Genomic DNA, 17,846 nt, shown 5'->3' on the forward strand with positions numbered 1-17,846 from the left:
CTTTTCAGAAATCATTTCTCAAGAAGTGCATTGTATCCAATCCAGAATTTCATTTGCAGTTGAAAAATTTCAATCACAGGCCCCCAATTCATTTTATCATGTGTTTCTTGCATGTTTTTCTCTCAGGTTTAACTTCCTACGTCATATGTTTTAGAAATACTTCCTGAATTTTAACATGCAAGGAACTTAGGAACTTGAACAGAGTGGTCCATTGCACACTGCTTTGTGCTTTGTTTTTCTGCTGAGTGATGCTTTTTATGTCTCTTGGAAAAGTCTATTTCCCGAGGGTTCAATCGTTTCTGGTTAAGCGCAGATTATAGAATATTATGGTGATGAGCTACATTTTCTAAGATAACCATATGGACCTCGAATGCCTCTGGAGGTTGGACTTGTACGGAGTTACACAAAACTTTTCTAAGATAACCACGTTGACTTAGAATGCCTGTGAAGGTTAGCCTTGCATCATGTCTCAAATATTTAACTTCTCTTCTTGTAGTGATTCCTCCAGGCTGTAAAAATTGTGGATCAAATTCTCTCTAAGACAGGAACTTAAATATGGGGTTCTCCGATCTCAGTTATGATGATACAAGAAGCAGAAATGACAAGACCCTCTTTTATGTATAAGCAGTAAGATGTTGACTGACAGAGATCTAATCACAATCAGATTAAGTTAGTGGCAGTTTGCTTCAATCATTAAAAATAAAAATGAAATCGTATTAAACCAAAACACATCATAATGCATTTTAGGGCACCGGATCATCAACTTTCATTGATACGAATAGAAAACTATTGCATAGATAAATCTTCCGGAACAGTCATTATATGCACCAAATTATTGCTCACTCGTTTCAAAATATCATGTCTATGGCTTTGACATTTAATCAGAGCAAGAATGGCATTTATTGAATCTCATATTCACTAAGTCACCAATCAAAATTAATTTTTTTTAAAGCCAGTAAAATAGAAAATGCTTGTTAATTTTATACAGATTTTTCTTTCATTTCTTCATGTGCTTGTGCTTTTGTCTAAGGACATGTTTGGGAACTTGAACCTTCAGGTGTTTTTTTTGTTTTTAGTTTTGTTCTTTCTTTATTTTTTTTTTTCTCTCTTTCACTTGTCTCTTATCTCTTCCCTTTCTCTTTCTGTCTTTTTTCTCTTCTGCTCCCTCTGCCTCCCTTCCTCCCCTCTCATTTATTTTTCTGTTTATTTATCTGTACCAATATAAGACAAACCATGAGCAGGATTCTGTTTAAAAATAAGGAGTATAATTACTAGACATATATATTTCTACCATTAAAAAAGAGGATCATTTTCAACTGCAAGAATACTTGGGTCAGATGTTAAGTTTATATAAGAACTGAAGTAGGTAACATATGCAGAGCTAGAGCTGACTTGAATGCATATGTACAGATAGAGTGCACAATGTGCCACCTTGTGCTGTCATGAATGGCTTTACTTATCTCTAACAAGTGTGTCTAAATGTAATAAAATCTTTATAAATTCTCATTAATTGATGGAGGATTTGATACACTCTAATAGCTACTCTGTATTGTGGTAGAAATTAGAGATTATCTGGTAGTTTGACTCTAGTTTTACTTTTTTAATAGAGATGTAGGTTATGGTTTATTGGTATTTACATCCTCAGTAATTGTTTTGTGTCTCAGTATAAAGAACTAAGCTGAATACATGCATAACATATTAGAAATGCCATTAAGCAAATGATTCTGAATTAATGTTTTGCTTCTTTATGCTATGCAAAACACACATTTTCCCCAATTAATATACAATTGATTGCTCTATATTGTGCCCCAAGGGAACGGAAATGAAGTCTGTTTCTGTGTTCCCTACTATTCTGTTTTGGTAGTTTGACTAAACTAAGCATCAAAAGAATAAATTATTTATGCATTACTAAAGGTAAATGATTCTAATTGTAAGAGACTACTCACTTCTCTATGTGCATGTTCTATACTAGGATACCACTGAATGTGAATTTATTCTGTTTATTTTTTTTATATAGGTAATAGATGTTAAAGTACCTGTGCTTCCAAAGACAAACATATGGCTTTAACATTTGGACTGTCCAGTATGGGAAGATAAATGCGGTCAATATGAAATGAATGTGTTGATCTTTGTCCAATTCACCAACTTCTCATAAGCTTTCATTAATGTCCGAGGTACCTGTAGTTTGCATTCTTGCCAAAGGCTAAATACAGGTTTAATCTCAATTAGTTTACCTTCCCAGTCTAAGACATTCCTATGCTACTTGACCATTTCAAAACTTCTGATGTGTTCATGACTTCTAGAAGCACTGTTGTTTTTCTTGTCACTCTAGTATCAAAATTCACAGTTTCAGCCAAATGCCATTCTTCCTGTGTTTATTTGAAAATCCCTCTCTGCAAAAGCTGCAGAGAAGATATATCTAGGCTTTATTTCTTTTTGTTCCTCAGTTTCTGAGGTACATGGTAATATAGAAGAAATCAGCAGGGACAAGTAAAATAAGCAGAGTAACATTTACTGGATAGAGCTTGTGAAAATGGCCAACAGGAAGAATATTCAGATCTTCAAAGGTGTATTTAAATCCAAATCTTTTTAATTTTTGATTATTCAATTTCAAGTAGAAATTTGGAAATATTTTTATTATTCGAACTGGCACAGTTATGTGTTTTGGATGGGATTTAACCAATATTTTTCCTGTATTTTTTTTCTCATGCAGAAAAAATAAATAAATATGAGGAGATAGGAAAAACAAACAAACAAACAAGAAAAAAAAAACCCACAAACATTTGGCCTATGAACTATGAGTCCTGTGTGAATTCCTGTGCTGACTCAGGAAAAGGCTTGTTTCTAGGACCTGGGCTGTAGACCTCTGGTGGTCCCTTTCTAACCCTCAAACTGCAGGACAGAATTCTCCATAAGGTGTGCTCATTTATGGCCACCTTCAGTTGTTTCTCTTTTAAGCGTGCTAGTAGTTTTGTACTGTTATTCTGTGGTATCTCCTCATAAATTACTCTGAAAGTAATGCATCCTATTTTATTACATTGTCCCATGATGTCAGAGGTGGATGTTGGTGATACGGCACTAAAGGTTGAACCTTCCAACCAATATTATGTTACATTTTGTTGCTGTGCAATAAATGGTAGCCAAGGGGCAGTCTGACAAGATGCTGTCTGACATGGAAGCATCAGGTTGAATTCCTCCATGAGAAAAATTTGCACCCACTGACATTCATCAATGCTTGCTGAATGTCTATAGAGATCAAACAGTGGTTATGAGTACAGTGAAGTGGTGGTTGTGCATTTCAGCAGTGCTGATGGCAATATGAAAGGATGGCCATGTACAGCTGTCACATCACGAAAGGAAGAGTCTCAGCTCATCTGAGCAACTCTATGGATTATGACAATCAGATTCTAAATGGAGCTGATTGTTGGCTTTGATGTGTTGGAAAAGATGGTGGCAACACAGGAATATTGTGAAGTTTGTGCCTGGTGGGCCTGTAATTGCTCACAAAGGAATGGAAAGAACACCAGATGCAAGTTTGTCAGGAACTATTGAACCAATACAAGGCTGCAGGTGACAGTTTCCAGGATTGCATCATTACCAATGACAAGATGTGGTGTAACCACGACGAGCTGGAACCAAAATAACAACAACAACAACAAAGTTCAAGATGCAGCCCTCAATTTTTAAGTTATGTACACTGTCTTTCATGACAGGAAAGAGGTGATCCTTCTGGACTTCCTGGAACCTGCACTAACCATCAGTTCTGATTGTTACATTGCAACACTGACCAAGCTTAACGCTCAGACTTCTAGAGTAAAACCAGAGAAGACAAACTTTCTCTTACAGCATGGTAAGGCCAGGCCCTCAATCAGTGGAGAACATTGCCAGTCTTGGCTGGACTGTCCTAACACACCCAGCACACAGTCCAGAGTTTTGACTGCATGTATGGAAAAAGCTTTTTACAGTAAAGGTGGTGTGGCACTGGAACAAGTTGCCTGGAAATGTGGTGGGTATCGTGGCTTCGGAGACATTTGAGATCAGGCTGGATCAGTCCATGAGCAACCATATCTAACTGTAGATATCCCTGTTCATTGCAGGGGAGTTGGAATAGATGACTTTCAAGGGTCCCTTCCAACTCATACGATTCTGTGATTCTGTGATTTGGCACCTACTGACTTCCATCTGTTTGGGCCAGTGAAAGATGGACTGCATGGTCAATATTTTCCTAGGTCATAGCAGCTGTGAAAAACACTGTGTCACTTCCACTGGTGCAGATTTTTACAAGTGTAGCATGCAGACTCTTGTTTGTCACTGGTGAAAATGGTGACTACACTGAGAAATTGTGTTTCATAGCACATGTAGCGCCTAATCAGAGTTCATTTCATTTAGGCAGAGAGAGCAGATAATGAAAGATTAGCTTTGAAATATACTTATTCTCACTTTGAAATGGATCTTTACCTTTAATCTGTGGTGACAACTGGAGTTCCACCATCTGAATACGCTTTGGATATTGTATCTCATACTTCACAAAAGAAGTTTTGAAAGTTTTACTCATTTTGTGTGTGGCATAAAAATATACTAAGGAGTATAATAAAAAGCTAATGTAGGAAATAACCATCAAATTGGGCAGAATATAAATTCTTCCTCATATAACAATCTTTGTTTCTAATTTACACATAAAGCAATAAAGAAAATGAGACTGCAGAAAAAGATAAATGCAAAATTTATAACTTTTCTTTCTTTAATATCCTTTCTTGAAACTTTTGGATAATACATGTAGATGTTGTAGTGCTTAGTTCCCAACTGTCTGTGGCGTTACAACATCCTGATTAAAATGAGTGGAATTTTTGTTCTATAGGCTTCTCTGTAACTCAGAAGTAAACTGAGGAACACGTGGCAGTTGCTAGGGTAACCATTTCTTGCCTTTTGCATAAATGAAAATAATCCAGGAATAAAATGCGTAAATTGGCTATGTGGAAAGCCGTATCATATCCTGTTTCACATTCTCAATTTGTTTTTTATGTCTTTTTTTCTATGGTATTTACACAGCAACAAATTTGATCTGCTTCAGCTTTTACCTTGAATCTCTCTGTACTCCTGTGTTTAGCCTGGTCCAGGAAGTAATTTAAACATTCAGCTTAAACTCTTTTTTTTTGCCCTGTCAACCAACTTACTGTCAATAAGATATAGCTGAGACTGGTCTAAGTGTCGGTTCTGTTCTCCCTGAGTATGATTATCAGATCATGTAAGCAGAAATGAAATCTAATTTAAAAGTTGTTTCATGCACTTAATTTTGACTTCTTGTAATTGATCAAATTCCATTATACATCTATCTTGAATATGAGTACCAGGGAAGAGCCAAAAGACATTTAGAAAGCTGAGATTTTGCTGCTCACAGAGGAGTCCAATTTAGGGTATGAAAAAAAGTGCTTGTTAAGGCAATTTTTGTTTTGTTTTGTTTTGTTTTGATTTGATTTGTTTTGATTTGATTTTTTTAATCATTAGTAATTAATTCTGTGTTTGGTTGTTTGTTTTTTGTTTGTTTGTTTGTTTGTTTGTTTTTCATGAGGAAAGTCTCGTTGTAAAAAGAAATAATTGTATCACTGACACGTGGATTCAAACTACATTAAAATACTTACCCCTAGTGAGTGGCAACATAAAGTTCATGGCTAAGAGACAGTTAATGGCATTCTGTTGGAAACACCTGGTGCTTCTTAAACTTCTTTGTACCTTATACTTCTGAATTCAGAGGAGTACGCTTTGTTTGACCACTGTAGTATATGCTTGATATAATATCTAAGATTAATCTAAACAGTATCATATGACATTTTCAAGAATATTTGTCTTTAGCATGTTGTCAAACAATAGCTTTTAGTCTCGGTAAAGAACTGAGTTGCAGATTACCTGCACAAAATGGAATCTAAGAAAAATACTTTAAAAGCTTCCAAGCCCTTCCTCTAAACATAGTACAAAATAAATTTCATTGCAATGATTTTATGTATGCTCAGACCTTGGAGCTAAAATAATGTCTTATGTAGTGGACAACATAAGAGAATTATCTGGAATTTGGTGCTGTAACTTTTATTTGTTGCCCTATTTTACACTGCATGACTTAAGTGAAGTTATATGTAGTATTACAGTGTGGTTCCAGTCTATAATCCTTTGCAGATTGCTGTGTTTTTTCAAAGCTTGGGACTAAAAGTGCTGTTCATTTAATTATCTATTTAAGTGTACTCTAAGTTTTTGGCGACTCTAATTGACCGGTTCCTGTTTCTTAAATTACTCTGGTAGAAGTAATTACTGGATGGGTCTTGATATTGAAGATAACTCTGGGAAAATCAGCACAAATAACAGCTCTAAAAAGGCAACATTCCTCATCTGAATCACTTCTTGTGAAGCTTGTTGTGAATTTATATCATACAAAGAGAGAAACAGATTAAATATATTCACTACATAAAATACCACACTAGGAAGAGATAGCCGAAGTTTGGAGCTTAACATGAAGCAGTCATTATGTTAATTCTCACTCACAGTTGCTAATGCTCTATTTTCAAGACTGTGTATGAATCTGCAGTGTATTGAGCATCAGATTTGTGGAATACACTGAGCATCTGGCTGAACAGAATTACACAGGTTATAGATTAAGATTGTGAAGCTCCAGAGAATCAGGCTTTTCCCCTACAAGAAAACAGCTATTTTCTATTATCTGAGTAAACAGCATTTTATTTTAATTTTTTTTTAAACAAGATAGGAAAGTATTTAAACCCTTTTTAGTATTTGTTAAGATGTGGTCAAGTTACCCTCAAAGTAAGGTCAGCTACTATGTCAGACCTATGGAAAGTAAAACTGAGCTTTGAAGTTTCTTACCAGTTGCTCTAAAGGATTTAATAATGTTGTCCTGAAACTTTCCCATTTTGCAGATGTAACAGTTGATTTTGGTCTGTGTAGATTTGATATTGTACATTAAACGCCAATAAAAAGGACTTGTGATCAATGCTAATGCAAGTTTATTTTTAACAGAATTGAACGTTTTCCTCAATCTTCAGTATTGGTTACTCATTCTCTTTCCTATTGAAATATCTGTGTTTCAGTTAATGATGGAGTAGATGACTCAAAAAATTTACTGAGGCTGTTTGAAAGTTTCACTATCTTCTATAGGAGAGGTTAAATAGAAGCATTGAGAAACTATACCACAGCTTTGATGAGCTTATGATTGAATGGCTGTATATGGTCTTCAGTCTCAACATACCCATTACCATTCTCCTGACGGATTTGAATCAGGTACATCTGATGTGTTTTTGTATCTAGGTCTTTGTACTTTTCCAAGGACTGATATCATAATGTACCAACATGAGCCCAAAACTCAGCCAGCAAAGTGAAAAGACCCAGAACTATGCACAGCTACCTGAAAGGGGTGAGCATCCTGGGCCTGTGCTGAAATGGAGACTGTGGCTGATGTGCAATGGGTGCTAGTTGGAGCAATGACGGTGTGCAGACGCTCAGGACCCTGGCATTTGAAACACAGCTTTTAAGTCCCTCTTTTGTTAGAGCTTCATCTGCAACTTTCTCTTCATGTAATGATGCCTGCTCTAATCTATAGCATATATTCATAGTGCAAAGTCATATCCTTCAAGAAACATAATTCTTTTTTTGGAGAGCTGACATGTAAAACATTTAAAACAAAGTAAATTCTACTAAGACCTAATCCACATCCTCTTAAAGTAAACTGAAAGAATTTCATGGTCTTTGTGAACTTCAGAAACTGTCAAAGCAGTGATGAAAAGTAAAACTTGAAAAAAAAAAGTTTAAGAGTTTTCCAGCACTTAAAAGAGTGAAAGGTCCTGATTTTCTGATCTAAAATGAGATGCCTATGTTGGCATAACTCCAATGATGAAGCTTGACTTAACTGAGAAGATAACCAGGGACTCAAAATGCACTTAAGGACTGGGGCAATGTGTGAGAAATTTAACATTTCAGGAATTAAATCATTGAAACTGCATATAACTTTACTTTTAATCTACTGATGGTTTACTGTTAAGTGAACATTTATGAAATGTTCATAAGTATGAAATATTCTCGAATTTAAATGCCTTAGAAATGCACCACAATCTGGTTTGCAGTTTCTGCACAGGCAATCAGCAAATTAAAAAGAAAGTAACAAACTATCTTTATTAGAGGAAGTTCTTTCATGTAAGTACCTAAGAATAAATTGAAAAACCTTTCCCTGACTTCTATTTTCCAAACCCTTAAGGCAAGTACACAAGGAAGATCATTCTATTCTATTTGAATTGGTATTTTTGCCATGAAATCATACATTTTTGATGTTGCATCGTAGAACAAATACAATTCCTTTAGAGCAGCTTGTAGATCTGTTGAACAGGATTAGCAATGAGTATAGAAATTAGAGATGATACCAAATCACAAAAGGACATGCAAGAGTATTATAGCTTCTATCCATAAAATGGAGCAAAGAAGAATCCAGCACTAGATCAATACTGAAGTTATTACTGGAAATGTTCTTTAATGTAGACATTGAAATTTGCCTGTTTCTTTACTATACCTAAAAAAAAAAAAAATAATAATAATAATAAGTGAAAAATACTGTCTTTTCTCCATAGTGTCAGAGATGCCTAGAAAAGCAGCTTGGGACCATAGATCAAAATATCTAATAGAAACAATTCTTATTTTCATTTGTTTGGGGTTTTTACTCCCCTAAGTGACAATAATGACCATTAATAGAACAGTAGAATTATTGAGACATGCTTAACTGTAGGTGAATGGAGCGTTCTTAAATAGGCAAACATCAGTGTCTGTTTTAAACAACTTTTTGATAGGCTGGACAGGATGGATTTATGCAACAAATCTAAGTTCTGAGTGTCTGAATTTCTGAGTATGAATGAAAGTTTTCTGAGAGATATAACATTGTAAATATACCTAATTAGTAAGAGGTGTACATGAGGCTAGAATGGAACTGAAGAAATTAGGACATGAATCGTAAACAGTTTGGCAATAAATAAATAAATATTTACCAAAAAAAAAATCTAAGTTGCAAGCATCCATTATGACAAGACGTTAGAGCCAAGGTTTTACTCTATGTCCTTCCTCTGAACATTTGGGAGAGTTAAGCTGAAGTCCCACTGCTCTTAATGGCAGGAATACATATACGTCTTTGATGTCCATGCTACTTGGAAAAACTTGGTACTTTCCTCATATATTTGTGAAGTAGCAATAGTAAATTAATTACGGCATTTCTAATAACTGCCTAATCTCATTCCGCTTACTCCCAGATAATAAGCTGAGAATGTAAACACTGATGTTCTTTATGGAAAACTATGATCAAATCAAATATGAAATAGGGAGAGCTATGTGTTTCTATTTTGGAACATCATTTTACTTTCTGTGAGCTACATTTCAAGGTAAGGTGCATTTTAAATAATGAACAAGCTTTCATCTCCTTATCAAAACTGATAATGTGCCATTTGTTATTTCTCAATATTACAGTTTCCTCACACAAGCAAAGAAGAATATACAATAGCTGCGAAATATTTGGTACAGTTCTGTTTAATTAAACTCAATTTGATCTGAAGTTGAGAAATGGGCTTGTTTCCAGGTTTTCAGCATGGCTCTTGTAAAACTACTTAGCCATTTTTTCCAGGGGATATTGACTGTGATTCCAAGGTTGTTTGTTTGCTTGCTTGTTTTTCTTTTTCATCTGCAATGTTATTTTTCATCCATTTTCTGGATGCTTTAGAAAAAGGGCTGGAGCATAACTTGTAGGATCAAGATTATTCTAAATAAGAAGGTCTCAAGGATCTCCGCCTTTGTGGCAGTAGCAGAAGTGAAGCAACATGATGAAATTTGTGTTTCTAGATAGAAACATGCTGCAAACAGTAAAAGCAAAGGGAGTAAGTTCTACAAATCCCTTTTGCATCTGTTAACATCAATGGGAATTCTGCCATTTACCACCAACAGAAGTGAAATGACACACAGAGATATCAGTTCTGAGTATCATCTGTGAAAGGTTTCTGGATTGTTCTTTCTAGTATGGAAATTTTACTTGTAATAGTTGTATTCGTGTGGCATTAGCAGATCATTCTCTTATAATTACTTTTACACTGAACTCTGTTAAAGCAGTCTTAATGGGAAAGTAGAAACAAACACACACAGAAAATAATCAAGAAGGAATAAAGGATAACAATTGCAAGTGAGACTCCCATAGTTGTTTTGATCAACCCTGGTTTTACTGAGTTATGTGCAGCAATATACAGTGTATAACCAGCATTGGAGATGACAGGACAACTTATTCTTCGGAATCTATGGGTAATGGGGTAAAATAATACAGACTGGTAGTTGTTAACCAAATTTTCTTTGGCTTATATCTTGAAGCTGTTTTGCCATGCTCTAAAGCCATTGAAGTGTCTATGCCTGTGTGAACACAAATAGATTAGTTCTTCTGATTGCTGCTACGATAAAGCAGTAGTAAGGATGTGGACCAGTTATAGTAGAACTTGTTCTGAATGTTGGATTCTTGAAATACTGAGGAAAGTTCATTCTACTAATGACAGACTATTAACTAATTAACTAATAGTTAATAGTTAATAGTTTGCTTCTTATCAGTGTGGCTATTGGGTTTTTATGGTGTATGTCCAAGCATGGACATTATTTTTGAGGCTGTAGAAGTGAATAATGTAGGTCTAATGCTGTTCAGTCCCCCATATTACTGGGCTGTACTTTATGCCCAAGAGAAATAGAATTCAGCAGCTTAGGTGCTGTAGAGCACAGTACTTTTCCTTATGCATTTTTGCAGCCTAAAGTCTAAACTAGAATAATACTGGATATCCCTTTTGTCTCTTATTGCACAATAAAAATTGAATGACTCAAAATGTGTGTTTGTCTGACATAATATTGATGACTAGGTAATCTGTAGCAAAGCAACATTCAGAAGGATATGTTACCTGAATTATACGTGCTGGGCGAAATCGCTATTCATACAACCATTTCTAGCTTTACAGATCATTATATTTGCAATTACCTCATTTTGTCTTCTCTCACCTCGTAACAATACCTCTGCAAACTGGCATAATAGGCATTAATCTTTCCCTTCCTCTTGAGAGCTGTATTATTTTGGTCTTGTATTTGTGCTTACCACTAAGTGACCGACCAAACAACTTCAAATGAAGTGAACACTGAAATTATGGTATTCCAGGACTATTGTGAAACAGCTACCGTACAGTCTCAGCTGTCTTTTTTCAAGGTTAACGTGGCACATCCTGTAGGAAAATAAATATATGTGCTAAAAGGTGTAGTACACTGAACACTATCCAGGATAAACTTGCAATGTTACACTTAGAGGGTAACCAAAATGGCTGTGCTTTGTTATAAACTGATATTAAAAGGGAGTTAAGCAGTTAACATCCCTCAAGTTACATCGGTAATGAAACACCACTTGACTGTAATTTTATTTTCATGCTGAAGGATTTTTTCCTGCTTGTTCAGAATTTGGTAAGGGTAAACCTGTTGCACTGTCCCTGAAATACTTTTGCAATGGGGAAAGAGGAATAATTTTTGAAGGATCAGTTGATTTCTGTGTGGGACATGTGACAGATGGCAGTTTTATGTTGTGCAGTGGGTTTAGAGAAGCTGTACAAGGAAGAGGAATCTTCTGGAGATTTAGCTCCATGTGAGCCTTGTCTGGAGTAGGCTTTCCTGCCTCTCTGCTCCTGTGGCAAGCAACATGGGGCCAGCAGGGGTGAGAAGTTGAACAGTTAATGCTTCTTGGAAACACGGGGAATTAGCTGACTGTTCAGTGCAGTCTGCAAAACTTGCTGATGCTTGATGTGACCTCTAGACAAATCTGCTTTCCAGCAAATTGGAGAAGTTCTGGGGCCTGCAAGAACTTGGCAACAGGAATGAGCATGGGATAGGGAAAAGAATGAATATCTCTAGCCCTCAGATTTACAGCTACCATGACAATGGCTAAAATGTTCAAGAAAAGTCTCTGTTTACACATAAAAATTATCTCTGTCAAGACAAACCATTTTATTAGAACTTCAGGTACAGAAAAATCACAGAAATATGATATAGTGACATGAATATATCTCTGTTTTCAGCAAAGATGTGCTATTATGCAGCAGAACACATTTGTGTTTATCCTTATTCAGGGAACAAGTTAAACACATGCACTTATTTAAGTGCCTCCCAATTGAGAGATATATTTCGCTTGCTGTCTTGAATATGGATGACTTTGTGTTTTATCACAAAGCCAACTGATATGATTGCCAGCCAGGGTTCCCTCAAACCTCTCAGTGCCACACTAGAAGAGCCCTGGTAATTTCTGACATTTGTGTTGCCATCACCTTGCCTTTGTAAAAGCCTTTCAAAGACTCCTCTTCCCCAGGATGATGGGTGTGGTGATGTAAAAAAATGTCTCTGTGCACAGTGTTGCTCCTCATTGTGTGTTATATCCCGTGGTTGTTTTTTTTTTTTTTTTTGTAATCTGGATTATTAGTCTGTAATTTATTCAACAGGCAGTTTCTGATGTTGTCTGATTCCTAGGCAGAAAGTTGTGTAAACATTTTTATGTAATACTGACAACTGAATATCCAAGGGGACTTTGGTGCAATATCAACACAGATATTTTCACTTTTCCTGTATTGAAAGTTTGAGATTTTTAGAGTATTTCCTGGCAGAGTCTGATTTGTCTGACAAGTACCCTCTATTAAAAGACTCTTGGGGTTATTATAGTAATCAGTAGATATTTCGAAAAAAAAACAGAATCCCTGTAGCATTTCATATGGTTTTGCAGTATTAAACTCTAAGCATGTATGCTTATGCTGTCAAATGATTTCTTTTGCACCAGTGATGTCAAAAAACATTTCCTACTTTCACTGGGATTGTAGGAGTTGAAAGCAGAGGAGAGTTAAAAATCTTCTCTGTTCTAATTCAGAGGTCAGTTGAATTAAGATACCATTAAATTTGGGGCAGATATTTTAATGAATTCCATAAATACAGCAGATGAATAGAAATAATGGGAGCACAGAGATCTTATTTCCTTTGAATTACTGCTTGTGGCCAAGCAGTTACTGCAAGCAGACTGCCTGAAAGAGACTGAGTTATATTGAGAGAAATCTTTGGTACAGAAGAAATATTTCCAAATGAAGGATAATTGCTTCAAGGATGCATTATATAAATATATATTTATGAAATTACGCTTTCCTTTCATTTAAATGTCTGTGCAATTCTGCTGTGTAGCAAACCAGTTAGCAGGCTTGGGAACGCTAGGGGTGAGTGCCCATCTGTAGCTTGTTCTTTCAAGCAGTTGGTAAATTAGAGCTAAAAAATTATGAAATAGACGTAAATGACCATAAGTTTAATTTATTAATCAAATAGTATCTCCTTCACTTGTATAACTAGAGCATGTATTTAAATGCTGAGAGAAGAAAACATGCACATATTGACTTCTTTGTTTCATTTGCTGCTCAATTTTGTTATGGTTGGTTTATTGCATGGCACCATCTTCCATATATAAAGAAGAGGAAATCCTGTCAAAGGAGGGCAAGTGGATCAAGCTACATTGTGAAAATAGGTTGTATTTTGCACTTGTGAAAGTGCTCTTTCTCACTAAGTAGCACACTCAGCTACTCCAATAGAACCCAAGATGGAATCATTTTATTGACATCCATACTGGATATTCCTTTGGTGCAGATGAATACAGCTTAATTTGCTGTTCACGTCAGCTGAGAATATGTATTTACTGTGGTGATATCTGTGACATCATGTATAGATTTGTTGTGGTGACACTGAAGATATCATTTATAGATTTTGTGTGTTACACTGAAGTTCATACTGTTTGTTTAAATAATGCTTTTAGCATCAAAAGTATTAACAAATGCTCTTTGTGAACCATGATGTTTCACAACAGTGGCATTTCACAGTTTGTGGGCTAGTCAGCTGAGTAAGTAAAGGCAAGGTAATTTGGTTTTCCAGGTACCTTACTGTTGTAATGAGAAGTATTGATTTTCTAGTAATACTAATGTGTTTAATGACCTTTTTAATGACATCTGTCACTAGTGTTTCTTCTCAAATTCTACAGGCATTTTCCCTTCAAAAAAAGGAATGGATTTTAATTGCTCATTATACTGTTAGAATGAGAACTGGGATTCTTTTTAGGAATGCAGGTAATTAAAAATATGGGGATTAAAAAGAAGAAGAAAGTTGTGTTTTAAAGTTAGACGTTTTTAGACAAATATACTTTGGAAAACAGTTTCTTGAGCAGTACATGTCAATAGTTTGTTGCTGTCAGATTTGGCTAGTTGTTATTGCGTAGAACTTGAAGTGGAAGGGTTTGCTGAGATACCTTCTGGCAGCATCTCTCTCAAGATTAGTTTCTTCTGCTTCATCTTATAATAGTACTAAGTGAAGGAGGGATATATGAATTAACAAAAACACTGATGTACCAGAACTTATGGAACACTCGTTCCTGTAGTTCAAACAGTGTTTGTTTGTCAATGGTGACATTACTTTCAGAAGTAAGATAGAGCTTGCCTTAAAAATCTCTTTGTTTTCCCATTTCTTATTTTCTTCTGCTGTCAGCTGCTCTCAAATTTGGCTATCAAAGAACATCCATTTGAAGGTACGGTGGTACTTATCAAAGATAAGGGTTAGGAGATGAGTGTCACTGAAGTGGCTGCAGCGCTGCTACATGGCTCGCTCTCACTTACAAACACTTCATTTTGTCCTCTGGTCTCGAGGGACGAGTGATCACAAGTGATTTGCAGGACACGAGGATTTCCATAAGCAGCTTTTCTTCATCGGTTAACAAAGATTATGCATGATATTTATGACCTGCGTGACAGGTAGCAGCGGTGCCTGCCTGACCGTGCCTCGCTGCGGTATGGGAGCCGCTCTTCCCTCTCCCGGCCCACCTGCAGGCACGGCCTGCTGTCGCGCTCAGGCCCACCGCCCGGGAAGGCGGCACGGCGCGGTTGCCATGGCAACGTCAGCCAGTCCCCGTCTGACACTACCACGTTACTGCAGGAGCTCGTAGGGAGTATTAACCAAAACAGTCACCCAGCGCGCTGGTTAGGATCGCGTGTGCTGTGCACTCAGATGTTGCATCTACCGCATGTTTCTCTCTACGTGCATGTTTGGAAGAAACACTTTTTTTCTGGAACGCTATAGCATATCTATATAATATGTTAGAGTAGTGCATTAGAGTGTGGGTGGCAAAAAGCAATGTAGATTAGTGTGAAGTTACCCTTATCCTTCATTTTTTTTCCATTAAAATGAATGAGAATGAAGTCAGAAAAGCTGAGCATGTAGCGCAATATGCAGCAGAAAAAGTTTCATCTGAGTACTCCTTTGCATACAGCATGAAGAGAGCAGAATCAGGCTCTCCTCCTTTTTGCATACCACCTTCTGCAAAGATGCAAAGAGGTGGCTTGAAATTCTGCTTTTACCAACTAATGTGCACATGCAGTGTGGGTGGAAAGGGGATATTGAATTAATTGAACCGGGGGTTGTGGTTCATGTCATGAAGTAAACCAGCTTGCTTTAACTGATTTCATACAGCAGCTGAAACAGAGGAAGCGAGCTTGCCAATAGCAGGAGCTAATGCTTCAATACCTTTCATTCTCTACTCTGAAAGGGAAACCTCTTCTTAAGCTCATTCATTTTCCAGAGGGAAAATCGAATGCTGTGGCATATTGTCAGAGCTGCTTTATTGTCACCATTTACAAAGGTCACCTGAATTAATTGACTTCTTACTCTACATATTGTTAAGCTACCCATTTCCTGACATTTTTGGGAAGGTGGCAGGCTTACAGCCATTGGCTGTCTGTTTCACAGTGTTTGTTTCTGAAAACACAGTAACAGAAATTACAAGTAAATAATTGCATTGCTATAACAGAACAGGTTCTTTATGATGTTCTGCAAGGTGTACAGGGTGGGTGGTGGTAGAAAGGGAGAGGCTGAGGAAATAATCTATATACTGAGCTGTTTATAATGCAGGCATAGCATTCTGAAAGTCAAATGAAAACATGCAGGGTGATTACAGATGTATTTCTTTTTTTTCACTTTGAAGCATGCAGCGGGTAGCTAACCTGTCTTTCTCATGGTGTAAACTAAAATCTCTCTGGCTTTCCCTGGTGCATGAATCACAAATCCATGCTGATGGACTTCACTGAATGTGTTTTCATCTGAAGGCATACTAGGATAGTGTTATACTGCATCAAAGAAATGACATACACATAATACATAAATACAAACATTGGGCTAGCTACGAATACATATTGCTAGCATGAAATTTTGTGTTGATTAAATTGGTTAATAATTGTCGTCTTTTTTTCTGTTCTCCCCCCCACCCCCCAGACACATTTACTGCCCCCTCAGCCTCCCTGTGTTGGGTTCTTCTCTTTCTGAACAGCAGTGCTGGGCAAAAACTCAAACTAGACATGTGAACACAAAGACAGGGAAAGCAAAGATAAACAGTTTCGTGCCTTTCTGTACTAAAGCAGGCACAGCTTTTGCAGTGATGGATTTGAACAGTCTCCTTATATGAAAGTACACTTTGGAGGCACCCTGCTGTGATCCTGTTAATTACCAAAGAAGATGAGAACTCTCCTGCTTAATGCGATCCTTTTACCTAGTGCGTCCGTTCCAGCTGCATCAGTAATCAGACATTCACACTGTCCCTTCTGACTGAAAGGGGGGTGTTTTTAAAGCGAAGTCATTTGCCACAGTCCTTAAGATGTAGCCTGGCAGAAATTCAATAACTGTTTGTGATATGCTCACTCAGCCTTGCCACTCTGTGGGCTTTAGGTCCTGACATAAACAGCATTTCCCTTAATCCTAGCCCTGGTGAGAAGAAAGGAGGCTGTCCTGTGTCTTGTTTTATTGGTTTCAAAACACAGAGCAACTGTGTAATTTGATTTTGCAACTGAAACATCAGGGGGAACGTTCTCCCTTTATGATTTGGTACCCTTTGATGTTCTTTCAAGCTAACAAATGCACAATTCTGACACTCTCACAAGCATATTTAGATTATCTCCAGCACAAAAAGCAAATTGCATTTGCATTTCTGTTCAGAAAGTAAAATGTGAAAATATGCTAATAAAACTTTATAAAAAGAAGAAAGAGTTCACATGGTAAGATAGAAGGACAAGATAGAAAATAAAGAGGAACTTACCTTTCAATAAGAGTAGTTTCAGAGCTGGATGAGTTCTTGCATCTCAGTAATTTTGTTCCTCGGTTCAGGCAACCACATACTTGTATTAAAGCCAGAGTCTGAATACGTGTGTGTATGTGTGGGTGTGTGTCTAATGGTATATAATACAGAGATGTATCTATCGATATCCTACAGCATGAAAGACTCTCTGTGCTGCCAGCTGAGATCCCTTATGTTTGCCAGGGCGCTGTTGCTGCCTGCCTGGCTGAGGCTCGCAATCCAGCGGGGGGAGCGGGAGCGAGGGATCGCTGCTTGCTAGCTCTTATTTCTCCTTGTTTCCATGGTGGTTAGCGGTGCCTCGTCCACCCTCTGGGCTGTCACTCTGACATGGTGCTGCCTGCTCAGCGGTCATTAATAACTGAACCCCTTTCACTCCCCAGAGAGGAGCCAGTGCTCCGGCGTGCCCAGCTGCAGCGTAGTGCGCGGCTGCGCCAGCCTGGTTGGCCGTGGGAAGCTGTCTGTTACGTGACACTGATGCTTCGGGGACGGATGCACGAAACGAGCCTCTGTACGCTCCCAGACACCTCTTCCGATTTGTGGGAGTTACAGGACACGGTTTGTGCTTTCACAGAACAGCTCAGGAGGTCTAAATTCCTTATTTTTATTTTTTTCTAGGGCTATG

General features: G+C 37.2%; 2 protein-coding genes across 6 annotated transcripts in view; one reads left to right on the plus strand and one right to left on the minus strand.

The window, feature by feature from the left end:
- LRRN3 (leucine rich repeat neuronal 3) overlaps positions 1-17,685 on the minus strand; it is a 38,199-nt gene extending 20,514 nt beyond the window's left edge. Inside the window, exon 1 of the mRNA XM_072346432.1 lies at positions 17,186-17,685. The gene's annotated coding sequence lies outside the window, so the exon portion shown is untranslated. The remainder of the gene's footprint in view (positions 1-17,185) is intronic.
- The window catches only part of IMMP2L (inner mitochondrial membrane peptidase subunit 2), a 431,112-nt gene that overhangs the window by 198,551 nt on the left and 214,715 nt on the right, over positions 1-17,846 (plus strand). The window lies entirely within an intron of this gene.

The sequence above is a fragment of the Excalfactoria chinensis genome, chromosome 1 (assembly GCF_039878825.1).
Source record: "Excalfactoria chinensis isolate bCotChi1 chromosome 1, bCotChi1.hap2, whole genome shotgun sequence".
Lineage (NCBI taxonomy): Eukaryota > Metazoa > Chordata > Aves > Galliformes > Phasianidae > Excalfactoria > Excalfactoria chinensis.